At 40.3% G+C, this 16216-nt stretch overlaps 1 protein-coding gene across 1 annotated transcript in view; it reads right to left on the minus strand.

The window, feature by feature from the left end:
• LOC126356190 (dolichyl-phosphate beta-glucosyltransferase) overlaps window positions 1-16216 on the minus strand; it is a 120035-nt gene that overhangs the window by 62204 nt on the left and 41615 nt on the right. The gene's annotated exons all lie outside the window — the stretch shown is intronic.

Here is a 16216-nt window from a genome sequence, read left to right on the forward strand (position 1 = left end):
CATTTTGCAGTTTGTTTTGGTCATCTGCTGACTTTACAAGATGGTAAATCACAGCATCATGTGCAAACAATCTAAGAGGATTACTCAGATTGTCTCCTATGTCGTTAATATAGATCAGGAACAATAGAGAGCCTATAACACTTCCTTGGGGAAAGCCGGATATTACTTCTGTTTTATACAATGACTTTCCGTCTATTACTACAAACTGTGACCTTTCTGACAGGAAATCGTGAATTCAGTCACACAACTGAGGCAATATTCCATAAGCACGCAGTTTAAAGACACTTGTATGGAACAGTGTCAAAAGCCTTCTGGAAATCTAAAAATATGGAATCAATTTTACTTTCCCTGTCGATAGCACTCGTTACTACATGAGTATAAAGAGCTAGTTGTGTTTCACAAAAATGATATAGTTGTGTTTCACAAAAATGATATTTTCTGAATTCATGATGACTATGTGTCAATAAATCATTTTCTTCAAGGTAATTCATAATGTTCGAACACAGTATAAGTTTCAAACCATACTGCAAATCAACGTTAGTGATAGTGGCCTGTAATTCAGCGGATCAACATTTCCCTTTTTCCAGTCTTTAGGTGGGGATCTTTTTGTGAGCAAGCAGTTGCATGTAATTGCTAAATGTGGAGCTATTGTATCAGCATACTCTGAAAGGAACCTGACTGGTATACAATCTGGACCAGAGGCTTTATTAAGTGATTTAAGTTGCTTTGCTACACTGAGGATATATACTTCTTTGTTTCTCATCTTCACAGTTGTTCTTGATTGGAATTCAGGAATATTTACTTCATCTTCTTTGGTGAAGGAATTTCGGAAAACCATATTTAATAACTCTGTGTTTGTGGCACTGTCATCAGTGACTTCACCATTGTTATCGCACAGTGAAGTTAGTGAATGCATCTTGCCATTGGTGTGCTTTATGGATGACCAGAACCTCTTTGGGTTTTCTGCCAGATTCTGAGACAGAGTTTCATTGTGGAAATTATTATAAGCATCTCGCATTGAAGGACACACTATCTTTCGAACTTCTGCTGCAAAATTTTGCCAATCTTTGGGATTTTGCATTCTTTTAATTTCGGCTTGCTTTTCTTGTTGCTTCTGAAACTGCAATCTGACCATTTAGTGTACAATGGAGGATCAGAACCATCACTTATTAATTTATGTGGTATATATCCCTCAATTGCCTTCAATACTATCTCTCATATTTTCTACGCTTACATGATCAGAATGGAAGGAGTGGAGACCGTCTCTTAAAAAGGCATTAAGAGCATTTTTATCAGCTTTTTTAAATAGATGTACTTTGTGTTTCTTTTTGATGGTTGAGGATGTTATGATATTCAGCCTAGCAGCAACTGCCTGTAACCGTCATGATACTCCCTATTTGTTCAGGATTATTTGTTGCTAAGAAGTCAAGTATGCTTTTGCAACCATTTGCGCTTAGAGTGGGCTCGGGTACCATTCGTTCAAAATAATTTCCTGAGAAAGCATTCAGTATGACATTTTATGCCTGCTGCCGGCTTTAAATGTATAATTTTTCCAGCGTATCGAGGGTAGATTGAAGTCACCACTGACTATAATTGTATGATTGGGGTACTTATTTGAATTGAGACTCAAGTTTTCTTTGAGTTTTTCAGCAACTATATCCTCTGAGTCAGGGGGTCCATAAAATGATCCAATTAATAACTTAGGCCAATTGTCAAGTAAAACCTCTATGCATACTATTTCACGGGAAAGTATCTACTTCAGTTTCACTACAAGGTAAACTACTTCTGACAGTAATAAATACTCCTCCACCAACTAACCTTTCTGAACACTGTTAGGTCGTTTGAAAAAATTTCGGCTGAACTTATTTTCGGTTTTAGCCAGCTTTCCATACCTATAACTATTTGAGCTTCCGTGCTTTCTACTATTAGGGCTTGGAGCTCTGGTTCTTTCCCAACACACCTATGACAATTTACAACTACAATAATGATCATTTCTACGACTAGCACACTGTGTTTTAACTGCTCCCTTTTAGACGGATACCCTTTCTGTGGTTACCTAAGGCCCTCTAACCTAAAAATCCACCCAGTCCCTTCCACACAATCCCCGCTACGTGGGTAGCTGCTTCCTGTGTGTAGTGGACTCCTGGCCTATTGAGCGGAACACAGAAACCCACCACCCAATGGTGCAAGTCAAGGAATCTGCAGCCTACATGGTCACAGAACCGTCTGAGTCTCCGATTCAGACCATTCACTCAACTCTGCACCAAAGGAACACAGTTCTATCAACGATACTGCATATGGTGAGCTCCACCTTAATCTCACAAGCAAGACAGGCAATCTTTACCATTTCCACTAGCCACCTGAAACCAGAGAGAATCTTCTCCGATCCAAAGTGACACATCACTGGTAAAGACATGAGCCACCACCTGCTGTTGGCTGCACCCTGTACTCTTTATGGCATCCGGAAGCACCCTTTCCACATCCAGAATGACTACCCCCAGTATCCACACGGAGTACACACTGGCTTCCTCCCCCTCCTTGGTAGCCATGTTCCTAAGGGGCCCCATTACCTGCCTAATGTTTGAGTTCTGAACCAGCAGCAAACCCACCCTCTGTGAATGCCCAGATCTTGCAGGCCAAGAAGCTTCCTCTGGAACAGGGTGGATGACTGCATCCGGCTCAGAGACATCATCAGCCACAGATAATGGCCGAAACCTATTTGTCAAACAAACCGGGGAGGCCCTACGATCAGCCCCTCAGAAAGTCTTTTGCCGCCTGCCAGACTTTGGCATGATCTCCCACTCGACCACGGAGTACACACGGGTGTGGGGTCAACCTCAGTGCAGGCAGCCACAGCAGTGGACTGATCGGGAGACATTTGGGACGTGCTCAACATCCCTAGCATCCCCACGTGCAACTCCTGACAGTGATGCCCCTTGGCAGTAGCCTCAAGCTGTGTGTCAGAAGCCAACACTGCCTGGAGCTTTGAGCGAAGTGTCACCAACTCAGCTCGTATCTGCATATAGCAATCACAGTTCCTATCCATTACTAAAGTCTCTCCTGTTTGAAGCTCGTAAAGATATGCAACAAGTGAACAGTGTACTCAACTTATTAGCAGTAGGAACGGTCTAACAGACACTGAGCTGTTCTAATCAAAACAAACAAAATCCTGTACGATACGAGGGTCAATACAAGGATTGATAACAATGGTGGTACTGTACACTACACTGTTTTTAAAATAAAAGATTGTACCTAATAATCAATGAAACATGCAAGAAATTACAAAAATAAGCTAGTAACTACACAGATAACTGAAAATAAGTCGCTCTTATTTGAAACTCGTAAAAATACTAACAAACGAATGGTGTACTCGCCTTATTAGCTGCAGGAACTTGAGGTGCTCTGTCACTGACGGTCTAACCGACATTTGTTACTTAAAGAGTTATAGTTTGTTGTGCTTTATTTAATTAATAATTAATGATATAATACTTACCATTTCTCATACAAACTGGTGTAGTTTTGTTCAAACCATGAACGTTTAAGGGTCCTCATGTACTAGGCTAGTTAGTTAATGAGGCAATGCAAAAGCTCGTTCAGAGCCAGTGTAGTTGAATTTGCTTTCTCTTTAGTTGCGTCACACCGAGTTTAAGAATGAACTATTTACTGTGTTATATATTCTAGTGTAAGTTGGTTAATGCACACGCATAGATATCCTGTATTGGGCAATAAAGTTATAGATTGTGATCATTAGCAGAGCCCCTGATTTCAATTCAGAATCATTTCAAGCTTTTTCCTGTTCAGTATGCAACTAGTTTCATGTGTGTCAGTAATTGTTTTTATAAACTGTTGCACCTAGTTCATTTAAGGTACATGTTGTTGAGAGGCATATGTTACTGTTTACGATTCATTGGCCATTTGTTTGTTAGTAGCACATTTATCTGCAAGATTAGGTTACTACGTAGTAGTATAAGGAAAGAGTTTACTGTGTGTGTCAAGGAAGGTTAGGTTAGTCTTAGCACTGCCTTCCACTTTATGATTTTGCTTGACCCAAGAATGACTAATTAGGTGGGTGACTGGTTTAAATATGTTATGTTACAACTTGCTTTTGTGCTGGGAGAAGGTCTGTTCTTGACCCACCATTTACTATTTGTTATATTTTGCTGGAGTGTTTCGGAAACGAATCTCAGTTTGATTGTTCTGTTTCCATTAGGTTATCTCATGGTCACATGCCAAAAGTCCTCGCAGAGGTATAACGTTAACAACAATTGCTGTTTAAGACAACCAGTGTTACCGTTAGAGAGGGACAGGTCACTTTAACCCCATGTTGAAATGGACCTTCTTCCCATGAGGTGAGTCACTTTCAATTTGTGATCTGAGTGACCTACCACTCTTTCCCAGACATCAACAATCTATCCCTCATTTCTCCCTGAGAAAGGAACTAACAGTTTCAAACTCGAGGATAGTTTTCGTATTTTTACATAAGTCTATTAACAGATTGTAGTTTCATCTCCTAAAGATAAGTACTGAGCAGATGTGTCTCCTTATAATTTTTGTAGTTTCCTTATGCAATCTATAATGTTAGATCAGTTAAGATGTGGGTAAATGACTAACTAAAGCACACATCTCCATTTCCCCCTTTCTTTCTTATTCTTTTTCTTTTCCTTTTTCTTTCTCTCTCTCTCTCTCTCTCTCTCTCTCTCTCCCTCTCCCTCTCCCTCTCTGTAGTGCCTGGTAGTGTGGGAGGCAAAGAATAAGTCTCCTACTGTATAGCCAGTCTCAACTTATGGATAGTCAAAACTGAAGAATAAGTTGCTTTTAGCCAAAAAGTTGAATGGTGCTTCTGCACTGAAGGAAAATACAAAAATTTATTAGTTGCGATACTAGGTCACTCACTGCAGTTAGTGATACTCACTACTGAAGAAAGTACGCACGTGCTGAAACGCTTAAAATGTGGTCACCCTAATACACCCTATTGCTACCTCATGTCTGCATAATCTACCTTTTTTTTCCGCAATAGTCGTAATGACTATTGATGTTTGTCGGTGGCAGGAGGATGAACCTTTGACAATGCCAGCCACGCATGCAGACAAACCGTTATCAAAAAATGATAAGAAACATCAGCAAGAGATCCAAAACAGAAGCCAACAGGAAATATACCAACATGTAGCCACAAAAGCCTCACAATTTTCTGTAATGGCTTTTCTTGGCAAACTGAGATTTTGAAATTCACAGATATGTGCTTCTGGCATGTTGACATTAGGATCAAGGTTCTTTCACAACAGAAAGCCCTGATGATGAAGCAATGACTTCAAAATGCACACTGACAATGAAAATGCTATGAAAACAGTAGATGGAATTTATTATTAAGTTTTCGATCAACGTATGGCTCACGTTTTTGTCCTAATTTTCTTAGTCATATTAATTTGTAAAATAATGCTTAATCAAAATATTAACTTATATATGTAACTTATTGTTTAACATTCAAAGCAATGGTTATTTATTCTTTAACTTCAGGAACAAATAGTGGAGATGATTACAGAGTGTATCACCTAGTCTATGAGAGGAACAATTAACAACAAATTTGTAATCTGATGAGAAAGAATGTATGCTTGTTATGAATTCATTTAGGCTGAAACAAATATTTACTATTATTAACTGTTTTACAGAAAAAGCTTGTATGACTATTTAAAGTATAACAGCGGCAATACCTGACACCAACTATTTGGGTGCAGTAATGTAATACATTAACGTTCTTATGACAAATTAAAGAGAGGAATGATCAATGTTCAAGTATTTTAAACTGTTAGTTTTCTGTCCATTTACACTTGATGGTATTTGCAGTTAATGATAAAAATCAGTTACGAATTGTGATTTACACAAGTGCTATATAAGGCACAAAAACATTATCCATATAGACTGTACCATCAACTTCACAGTTCAAAATGGAGTTTTGTATTTATTCTTGTGCACAATAACTTAACTAATACTGCAAGAACATTTGACATGGAAACGGAAATTTTTGCTCATTAAACAAATAAAAATAAAACCTTTTATTAGCTACCCTTTCACAGTTCCCATCCCTTCAAATTCAGAGACTTCCTTTACCAGGATTCAGATTAGCTGGCTGTTCTTCAGGGAGTTCTTTACAGAGTGGGGGAGTAGCCATGTACATAAAAAAATAGTATTCCATTTGAGTCCATAGACTATGAACTGGCATAGTTTTCTCTTTGTTTATAACAACTAATTATGATAAAACACATCAAATGTTAAACATCTATAATGAATCAGATTAAAAGAATAGCACTTTCTAACATGACAATGGAAAATCCAGGATGGAATGTAACAATATTATGAGAAGGAAAGTTACTTCTCACCATATAGCGGAGATGCTGAGTCGCAGATAGGCACAACAGTTGCCTGAGACTGCAGTCGTATGTGTGAGTTGCGTGTGCGCGCGCGTACTCCTGTGTGTGTGTGTGTGTGTGTGTGTGTGTGTGTGTGTGTGTGCGCACGCGCGCGTGTGTGTGTGAGAGAGAGTGTGTTGACAAAGGCCATTGGCTGAAAATCTTTTTATTGTGCCTATCTGTGACTCAGCATCTCCGCTATATGGTGAGTTTCTAACATTATTAATTCATCATTGTGAACCTAATCAAGCATCACAACACAATGGTTAAGAAAATACTGACCTTGTCATATAATATAGATGGATAGATAAAACGTCTCCTCACCGAGTGGCGGCAGGGGAACACCCACACAAAAGGATTTAACTTTTACAAGCTTTAGAGTTAAATCCTTTTGTGGTGTGTTCCCCACTGGTGAGTAGTTTTTTTTATCTATCTGCTTATATTATATTATCAATAATTGATTCTTTTCATTGTTACATTCGTTTTATCATATGTTAGTTATGCAACAGTGTTATGCAAATAATTAACACCATGCCCTCACACACTAAAATGGGGTGCTCCACTACCACCTCACCCCCCCCCCCCCCCCCCTCTCAATTTTGCCCACACAGAACATGGAGGTACCTAACTATTTTCAAGACAAAGAAGGAAAAAATAGTAATGCCAGTATAAATCTTGCTACTCCCTATAAGTACTGTTCAATTATTAAGTCACAATAGAACATCTTTCAAACATATCAAACACAAACCCTTTTCATCTCTCATTGTTATTTTCGATGTTCACTTCACACAAATGTCCAAGACAAAAGCAAGACATCCATATACAAGAATATGCAACGATTCATTAAGTATAGCATTGTTGCTTCTTGCCATGGATGAATTACACTGCATGTTTTCACTATGATTTTCACATACATACCATATTGAAAATGCTTCATTCATAGCACAAAAATGTCCTAGGAAGAGTTAGGGATGTGAAAGAAGGTAAGTAGCTTTTCAACTTACCTGACAGCTATAAAGACTTTTAAATCAAAACATCTTGACATTATCATGCTTTTTTACTTGTTAGTTACCTATCTATGTCATGTAATATAATGCATTGTGCCCAGTAAACTATCGTGAGGTATGGAAACTCCAGGTAGGAATATCAACAATGTAGGAAAAGATAGATTGCTACTTACCACAGATAAAACATGTCAAGCTGCACATAGGCACAATTAAAAGATGGCACAATTAAATAACACTTAAATATAGTTTTTGGCCACAGCCTTCAGTAAAAGAGACGCACACACCATTCACACACACAAGTACCCTTCATGCACACATGACTGCCAACTCCAGATCTTAGGCTAGAATGCAACCATCACGTGGGATGCAAACAGCAATCTGTACGGGGCAGGGATGGTGTATGGGTTGGGAGAGAAACAAACACTGTCTGGTGGAGTGTGCAGGGACTAGACTGGCAACAACTGCAGTGTCAGGAGGTTCCGGGACAAAAAAAGGAGAGCAGCATAGAAAGATAGGCACATGCGTTGGTAGAGGGCTGCAAGTAAACCGGGTGGGAGATGAGCTTGGAAGGGGCGGGAGGGGGGGGGGGAGGGGGGGGGGGACAGGACAGAGGGAGTGAAAGCATTGGGTGGAGGGTGTGGGGACAGTATTTTACCGTAGGTTGAGGTCAGGATAGTTACGGGAATGGTGAATGTGTTGTAAGGATAACTGCCATGTGTGCAGTTCAGAAAAGCTGGTGGTAGACGGAAGGATTCAGATGGCTCATGTAGTGAGGCAACGATTGAAATCAAGTGTGGTCAGGCTGTGTGAGAGGGTTTTTTTGTTGTGAATGGGACGACAACTGCCAAAATGAAAGTACTGTGGTGGTTGGTGGGTTTAATGTGGACAGAGGTGCAGATGAAGCCATCAGAGAGGAAGAGGTCAACATGTAGGAGTGTGGCATGCTGGGTTGAAGAAGACCACTTGAAGCAGATGGGAAAGAAGGTGTTGAGGTTGCGAAGGAATGAAGATAGGGTGTTTTGGCCCTTAGTCTAGATCATAAAGATATCCCCAATGAACCTGAACCAGACTAGGGGTTTGGTGTTCTGGGAGGCTAGGAAGTCTCCTCTAGATGGCCCATAAAAAGGTTGGCATAAGAGGGTGCCATGTGGGTGCCCATGGCTGTGCTGCAGATTTGTTTATATACCTTGCCTTCAAATGAGAAGTATTTGAGGGTTAGGACAAAGTTAGCAAAGTGTATGAGGAATGGGGTGGTGAGTTTGGAGTCTGAAGGACTCTGGGAAAGGCAGTGTTCAGTAGTGGTAAGACCATAGGCATGAGGGATGTTAGTGTATCAACAGTGACAAGTAGGGATCTGGGAGGTAAAGGGGTGGGGATGGTGGAAGGTTAGTGAAGCGAGAGATTGGTGTCTTTGATGTGGTAGGATGGATAATGGGCAATTGGTTGGAAGTTCTGGTCAATGAGTGCTGAAATTCTATCAGTGGGGGCACGATAACCAGCTACAACGGGCGTCCAGGATTGTTCAGGTTTGTGGATTTTGTGGAGCATGTAGAAGGTGGGTGTGGGGGGTATCATAGGGGTGAGGAGAGAAATTGATTCCGGGGCATTGTTCTGGGAAGGGCCTAAGCCTTTAAGCAGGGATTGGAGTTTGTGTTGGACTTCTTGGATGGGGTCACTCTGGCACAGTTTATAGGTGGAGGAGAGGCCTTCTGCCAGGTAGTCATTGTGATTCATAACAGTGGCAGAACCTTTGTTTGCAGGTAGGATGATTAGGTTAGGATTTGTTTGGAGGTTGTGCAAGGCTATTGTTTCTTCTACTTACAGGTTGGAGTTTCGAGGCAAGGAATTTCTGGAAAGTGACCAGTGCATGGTTAGGTGGGAATGGGGTGGGGGTAGGGGTGGGGGAAGGATCACAGTTGGTATAAGCTAGAAGAGGCAGGGTTCAATGTTCGAATCAGGGTGGTTTTGGCTGGAGGGATTGGCAGCAAAGGAGTGCTTCCATTGCAGAGATTGGGAGAAGATGTAATGTTATGTGTGCCTCACTGTTCTTTTTTTAAACTAATTTGTGTCTGATTTTATTCTGAGAAGCTCAGTAATGTATGCAAATACTGTATATGTAAATGTGATTCAAAAAGTACTTGAAGTGAAGTGAAGCGCAGCTGGACAGCAACAAACTCTTTGGCGCAATCCCCGCAATGATAGTAGTTGTGAATCTTTGAGTAGGGACTAAAAACAAAATCTGTATCTTGTGGAAAGAGGACGTATTGCTAGGCTGTCGCTCAGAACATATTGTGACATTTAATGAAAATTGATATTTTAGTGATAAAACTGAGTAAAGTATGTGTAAGAGTTTCCAAACATTTAGGTACACAAATTTTCTGGAAGTGAAGAATAGAAATATTTTGTTTTTAGAAAAGGAGGTGAACTTCATTGTCCTTGCCATCTATCAATCGACAGAATTCAAAGTGTACAAAGTTCACTAAAATGCAGGAAAAGAAATGCATTCTCTATAGTTTTCATTTCTCATAATTTCTTAATTACAGTAACTGGATCATTTCTTGTACAACAGTATGGTGCTGAACTCCACTGACCAATTTTGATGTAGCAGGACGTGTAGTTTAAAGGAAGTTTGTGTGCCACGCAATCTCCTTTTCTCAAGAAAAGCAGATTACTGCTTGATCTTATTTACTTACAACAGTGGTCCCTTAGGTATGAAAAGCTACAAAAACTTGGGCTCAAAGCTATACGCAATACAGCCAAGTAACTAACAGAGTTGTATTTTAAACCTTAAAGAACAATAACTTCCTCCAAATTGAAATATGTCACCAACTGGTGCAGAAGCTGATCATTCAAGGAGACAGCAACCAAAATTCAAGTACCAGTTACGACTTAAAGTAAAAATCTCAATCAAAAATCAATCTCTCTCCAAACACATATATATATTAAAAACAAAGATTCCAAGACTTACCAAGCGGGAAAGCGCCGGCAGACAGGCACATTAACAAAACACACAAACACACACACAGAATTGCTAGCTTTCGCAACCGATGGTTGCTTCTTCAGGAAGGAGAGGGAAAGACGAAAGGATGTGGGTTTTAAGGGAGAGGGTAAGGAGTCATTCCAATCCCGGGAGCGGAAAGACTTCCCTTAGGGGGAAAAAAGGACAGGTGTACACTTGCACACACACATATCCATCCCCACAAATGTCTTTACAAATGTCTGCTTGTATCTGTATATGTGCGGATGGATATGTGTGTGTGTGTGTGTGTGTGTGTGTGTGTGTGTGTGTGCGCGCGCGAGTGAGTGTACACCTGTCCTTTTTTCCCCCTAAGGGAAGTCTTTCCACTCCCGGGATTGGATTGACTCCTTACCCTCTCCCTTAAAACCCACATCCTTTCGTCTTTCCCTCTCCTTCCCTCTTTCCTGAAGAAGCAACCATCGGTTGCGAAAGCTAGCAATTCTGTGTGTGTGTTTGTGTGTTTTGTTAATGTGCCTGTCTGCCGGCACTTTCCCGCTTGGTAAGTCTTGGAATCTTTGTTTTTAATATATTTTTCCCATGTGGAAGTTTCTTTCTATTTTATTTACAAACACATATATAAATATTCATATTATTAAGATAAAAGTCATTTTATAGAGAGTTCGCCATTGACAAGTCCAGCATTGTTAAATTTGGTTGTAGGCATAAGGGTAAGGCCTTTGGATAGGACTGAAACTTCTGTGGAGCTGAGGGTTTTGGTGGAAAGGTTAACAACAGTGCTATGAGAATTTTTTGGCTCTGGATTTGGTGGACAGTTGGTAGAGAGTTTTGGGGAATGTGGCAAGTTGAAGAAGTCAGCTACACAGGGTTTAGTTGATGTGTGGTGTGGACGAAGGGGAACACTGTGGATACAATAAGGGTTGAACAGTGATGCCCCGAGACAGCAATAGGAAGTCAGCAGGTTGGATATAACTTATGGAGGTTGTGTCTGAATCTGTATGTTCACTTATCTGATGGCTCATTCTGCATCTCTGTCCACATTAAAACCACCACTCACCAACAGTACCTTGATTTTGACAGCTGTCATCCCATTCACACAAACAAAACCCTCTTTCACAGTCTGGCCACCTGGGGACAGTATATCTACAGTGACAAAAACTCACTTGCTGAATATGCTGAGGGTCTCACCAAGGCCTTCACAGACAGGCACTATCCCCCAGACCTAGTCCGCAAACAGATCTCCTGTGCCATTTCCCCTCGCACCCCAAATCTTCCCACCACCCCAAGAACCAGCCACAAAGGAGTCTCCCCTTCATAACCCTGGACTGGAACAACTGAACCACATCCTTCGCCAGGGCTTTGATTATCTATCATCATGCCCTGAAATGAGGTTCATCCCACCTGAGATATTTCCCAAGTGGAGTTCTGTCACTCAACCAACCTCCACAATATCCTAGTCTATCCCTATGCCACTCCCAATCCCAACCCCCGTGACACAAGGATCATATCCCTGTGGAATACCGAGGTGCAAAACCTGCCCAATCCACCCACCCATCACTTCCTATTCCAGTTCTGTCACAGGTCTGTCCTACCCCACTAGGGGTCAGGCCACCTGTGAAAGCAGCCATATCATTTACCAGTTCTGCTACAATCATTGAACAGTGTTTCATATTGATATGACTAATAACCAGCTACCCACCACGATGAATAGCCAGTACCAAACTGAAGCCAAGAGCAAAGTAGACCACCCTATGAACACAGCATGCAGCTGAACTTAACACACTTGATTTCAATGACTGCTTCACTACCCGAGACATCTACATCCATCTCTCCACCACCACTGCAAAGATGGCAGTTACCCTTACAATACATTCTCCGCTCCCGTAACTATCCTGGCCACAACCTATGGTAAAATACTGTCCCCACATTCTCCACCCAACAGTTCATATCCCCTATGTCCTATCATCTCCTCCCAACCCCATCACCCAACTTCGTTTATTTTCAGCCCTCTGCCAATGTACCCGCCTGCACTTCCCTCTGTTTCTCTCCTTTCTTGCTCCTTTTTTTTCCTACCTCCCTGCCCCACAACCTTCTCACACGGCACCTGTTGGCAGTCTAGTCCCTGCACACTCCACCAGACAGCATTCGTCTATCTCCCCACCCATACACTATCTCTTCCCCTTCCCCGGTCCCTTCGTGTCCAGATTGCTGCTTGCAGCCCACATGATAGTTACATTCTGTCCTTAAATGCTGGAGTTGGCAGCCATGTGTGCGTGAAGTAAGCTTGTGTGTGTGTGTGTGTGTGTGTGTGTGTGTGTGTGTGTGTGTGTGTGTGTGTGTCTTTTAATTGTGCCTGTCTGCAGCTTTACGTGTCTTCTTTATGGTAAGCAGCAATCTATCTTTTCCTACACCGTTAACATGAGACATGACGTCATGAAGTATAACATGACACCATATACCATCGTGTCTCCTAACATGGCATTAGTCATATCATGTAATGTGACACAACATGTCATTAAAGCTTAGTATTTCTAATCTGGAATACTTCCTACTACAGATGCAACATCACTCTCAGATACTTCCTACTGTAAATGCATCCCTCTCTCTAAAAATACAAACATTTCTGTGTTCTTACACCCCTCATCATACAGATAACAGGGGGGGAGATCTAATAGACCTCACTGCCCTGGGGAAATAGGGTTCACACATAAAAAAAGAGTGAATATATCAAAATGGTTTAATTTAAATGCCTTTACAGCTGATAGATAAATCAAAAAGATAGTTTCTTTGTTTTACACCCCTAACTCTGACCAAGGCATATTCGCCTTTTTTGAGGGAGCATTTTTCATTCTGGTTCCCAACTTTTACTCTACCACAATTTTGACATTAGACTGCCATAGATTGGCAACCAACCAATGTAGACATTTGTTCACTCAGGTGACAACTGATCCAGTACAGGCTTTTTTATTGTCTTTCAAACCATGTTGCTTATATCGTGGCAATGGATAAGGCTATCACAAAACAACTGGATGGCCATAACAACGAGTATTTGTCTACCTTCTTACAATTTTGAACAAATTCATGTAAGTCTGAAACACAGAAGTGGCACGCATAAAAAACGCACAAAAAGTGTTTTTTTACATGTAAAATCCAAATAGAGCAAGAATTTTGTAAGTAAGTATTCAATTTCATCATAAGAATGCATTTTTTATTTATTTTAAACCATTTCACATAAAAATGAACTTTAGGTGCTACATTTAGCTTGACTTTAAGCAATCATATCCCAACAACGGATAAAGGTTACTGGATTTTAAAAAATTGACTTTATCCATTTATACTCTGTGCAAAGTTTGAACCATTTCATACACATTTAAAGTAAAGAAGAGGTGCACTACCATTTTTCTTTTTTTTGTGCACATGAAATCCACACAATGCAAGATTTTTTTAAAAAATGGTTAAAACTTACCTTAGACCAGGGTCCGATAGATCAGTGGAAAAAATTTGAACCATCAGTCTCGCTGCAGTCCGGAGCAATTTAAATAATCTGCTTCGGTGCCAGCTTCAGGTTGTTCAAACCTTGCTTACTATACTGTGACATAGTAACAGATATGTTTGGATGGCTGTACAAATGACCACTGGTCTGGGCTAAACCAAGAACTTCCCCATGTTCTTAGCTCAAGTAGGAACTGAGCACCCAAGAGCACCCTCCCTCCCCCCCCCCCCCCCTCCACCCAAATTGAGTATGTGGCCTTTTCAGCCATATTTGTTACAGTTGGTGGCAGCTCATAAGTATACATTCTGGGTGTTCACAAATTTTTAGATTCAGATAAATATGAGAGTGTGAAATTAATAGCATCTGCTGTGTAATAGTTATGCTTATCAACATATTTATACAACTAGAGCCACTGCCTATAATAATAATATATGTAACTTGTCTGAAAAAAAGGAAGATTTTTTTTTTAATTTTGTTGTTTGGTACACAATTAAATACAGTCTAGGGCATGAACAAAATAATGTTTAAGCTTTTGCTAATCTCCCTCTTGCATTTTTGTGAAAGTGGAAGTTTTCATACTTTTTATTTTCTCAGCCAAATGTACAAGATCCCTAACACATGTGTATCTATTAGTTAATGAATTAACTTCCGGGCTAAAAATCAGACATTTTTAGATTGCACCCACACATCTTATGCTTATTATGGACTTCTTCATTAAATGTTCACTTGTAGTCATGCTTATCTTATACATTGTGGGCCTGTAGCACAGATAGACCTAATCCACCATAAAATCAACAGATGTCAGAAGCATGAATAAATGCTACACTCTCACAATTAACGATGGCATGCTTTATGGTTCACAGCACCTCACTGCATTATAAAATCCAAAACTTAATACACTATATCTCATTCGGAATCACATAAAATAGATTTTTCTATCAGCATAACTATAACATATATTGATGTCCAATCTAATTTTATTATATAGTGAGAGAATTGACACATCTGAGGAGTGTACTACTTCCTAATGGGATTTATACAAAAAAAAAAAAAAAAAAAAAAAAAAAAAAAAAAAAACAAAGGTGAATCTACTGCAATGTGATACCACCTGATGGTATCAACACAAGCTTGCAGTTGAGTGGTTTGAGTGGTAAGGGCTTCCTGTGCTTGCCATGAGCTGTGCATGTTGTTTACCAAAACCATATGTATTTGGTCCATAAGGCAATTACATCACACCAGTTGTGCATGTGTACAAGCTCCTAAAAACTTGCACAACTAATGGTGTGTTCATGACTCTGATGCTAAGTTTAATGAAGTCTTGAGGAGTAGCAATGTAGCATAGCATGGTAGATTTATGCCATGAATTTTAGATTACCACATCTATATTATGTTTAACAGCATTCAAAGAAAAACAATCAATAAATCCACAAGGTGTCAAAAGTTGGAGTGTTCACATGCTCTTGTGCTCTTATACAACAGTTGCCACTGGTTACAGAGCTTCCCTTCTGTAATGATTACCTCCTGTGATTTTACACAGCAGATGAAGGAAGGTTACAGAGTCAGTGAGCATTCCAGTGTCTGGTCCTACCATTTGCAGTCCACATTCTGAGTATAACATTTTTTTAGAACACAGTGAAATTAACTGAAAACATCTAGGCCATCAGAGTGCATTTCCTACTTCACGACATGTGGCACAAGGAGCATTTTGTTGCTACTCTAAACAAGAGCTGTATGCAAATAATCTATGTGAACTATTGAATGAGCTTTGTGAAACATAGTCAAGTATGTTTCCTACAGTGGAATTAACAGATAAGAATTATTGGAAGTTCATTGTAACAATGATTTTAGGAAGAATATATCTTTTTGGCTCCAATACTCTAAGTTCCACGCATGTACAACAAGAACTTTCAATTACTCAGAAATCTGAGTTTGCTTGTGGATCAGACTGCTACAGTGATCTCCACACATCCATTTACAGTATGTCTTGGGTTTATATTTTTGTTTAGAAGGGGTGGTATATTAGCTGTATTTACATGCTGTTGATGGGCTACATAGTTCACACCATAGCATCAAAAAAGGTTCAACACAGCAGTTATCGATTTTTTGTACCCTTCATCACAGGCTGCTCAGATGCTGCCCCACAGGCAAAGGATGCCCCTCATCACATTTTTGGGCAGTGTGCATGTGTTTCAAGTACAGACAAGGAGCCTGGCCACCCCTCCCCGCACGCACATGGCCATTGCAGTTAGGTTGTGCGGGCTATGGATCATCTGCAAGAATGCTCGTACATCAACTGTTTGCCCATCCCTACCCACCTGTGGCCATGCCCACTCGT

The sequence above is a fragment of the Schistocerca gregaria genome, chromosome 3 (genome assembly GCF_023897955.1).
Source record: "Schistocerca gregaria isolate iqSchGreg1 chromosome 3, iqSchGreg1.2, whole genome shotgun sequence".
NCBI classification, from domain to species: domain Eukaryota; kingdom Metazoa; phylum Arthropoda; class Insecta; order Orthoptera; family Acrididae; genus Schistocerca; species Schistocerca gregaria.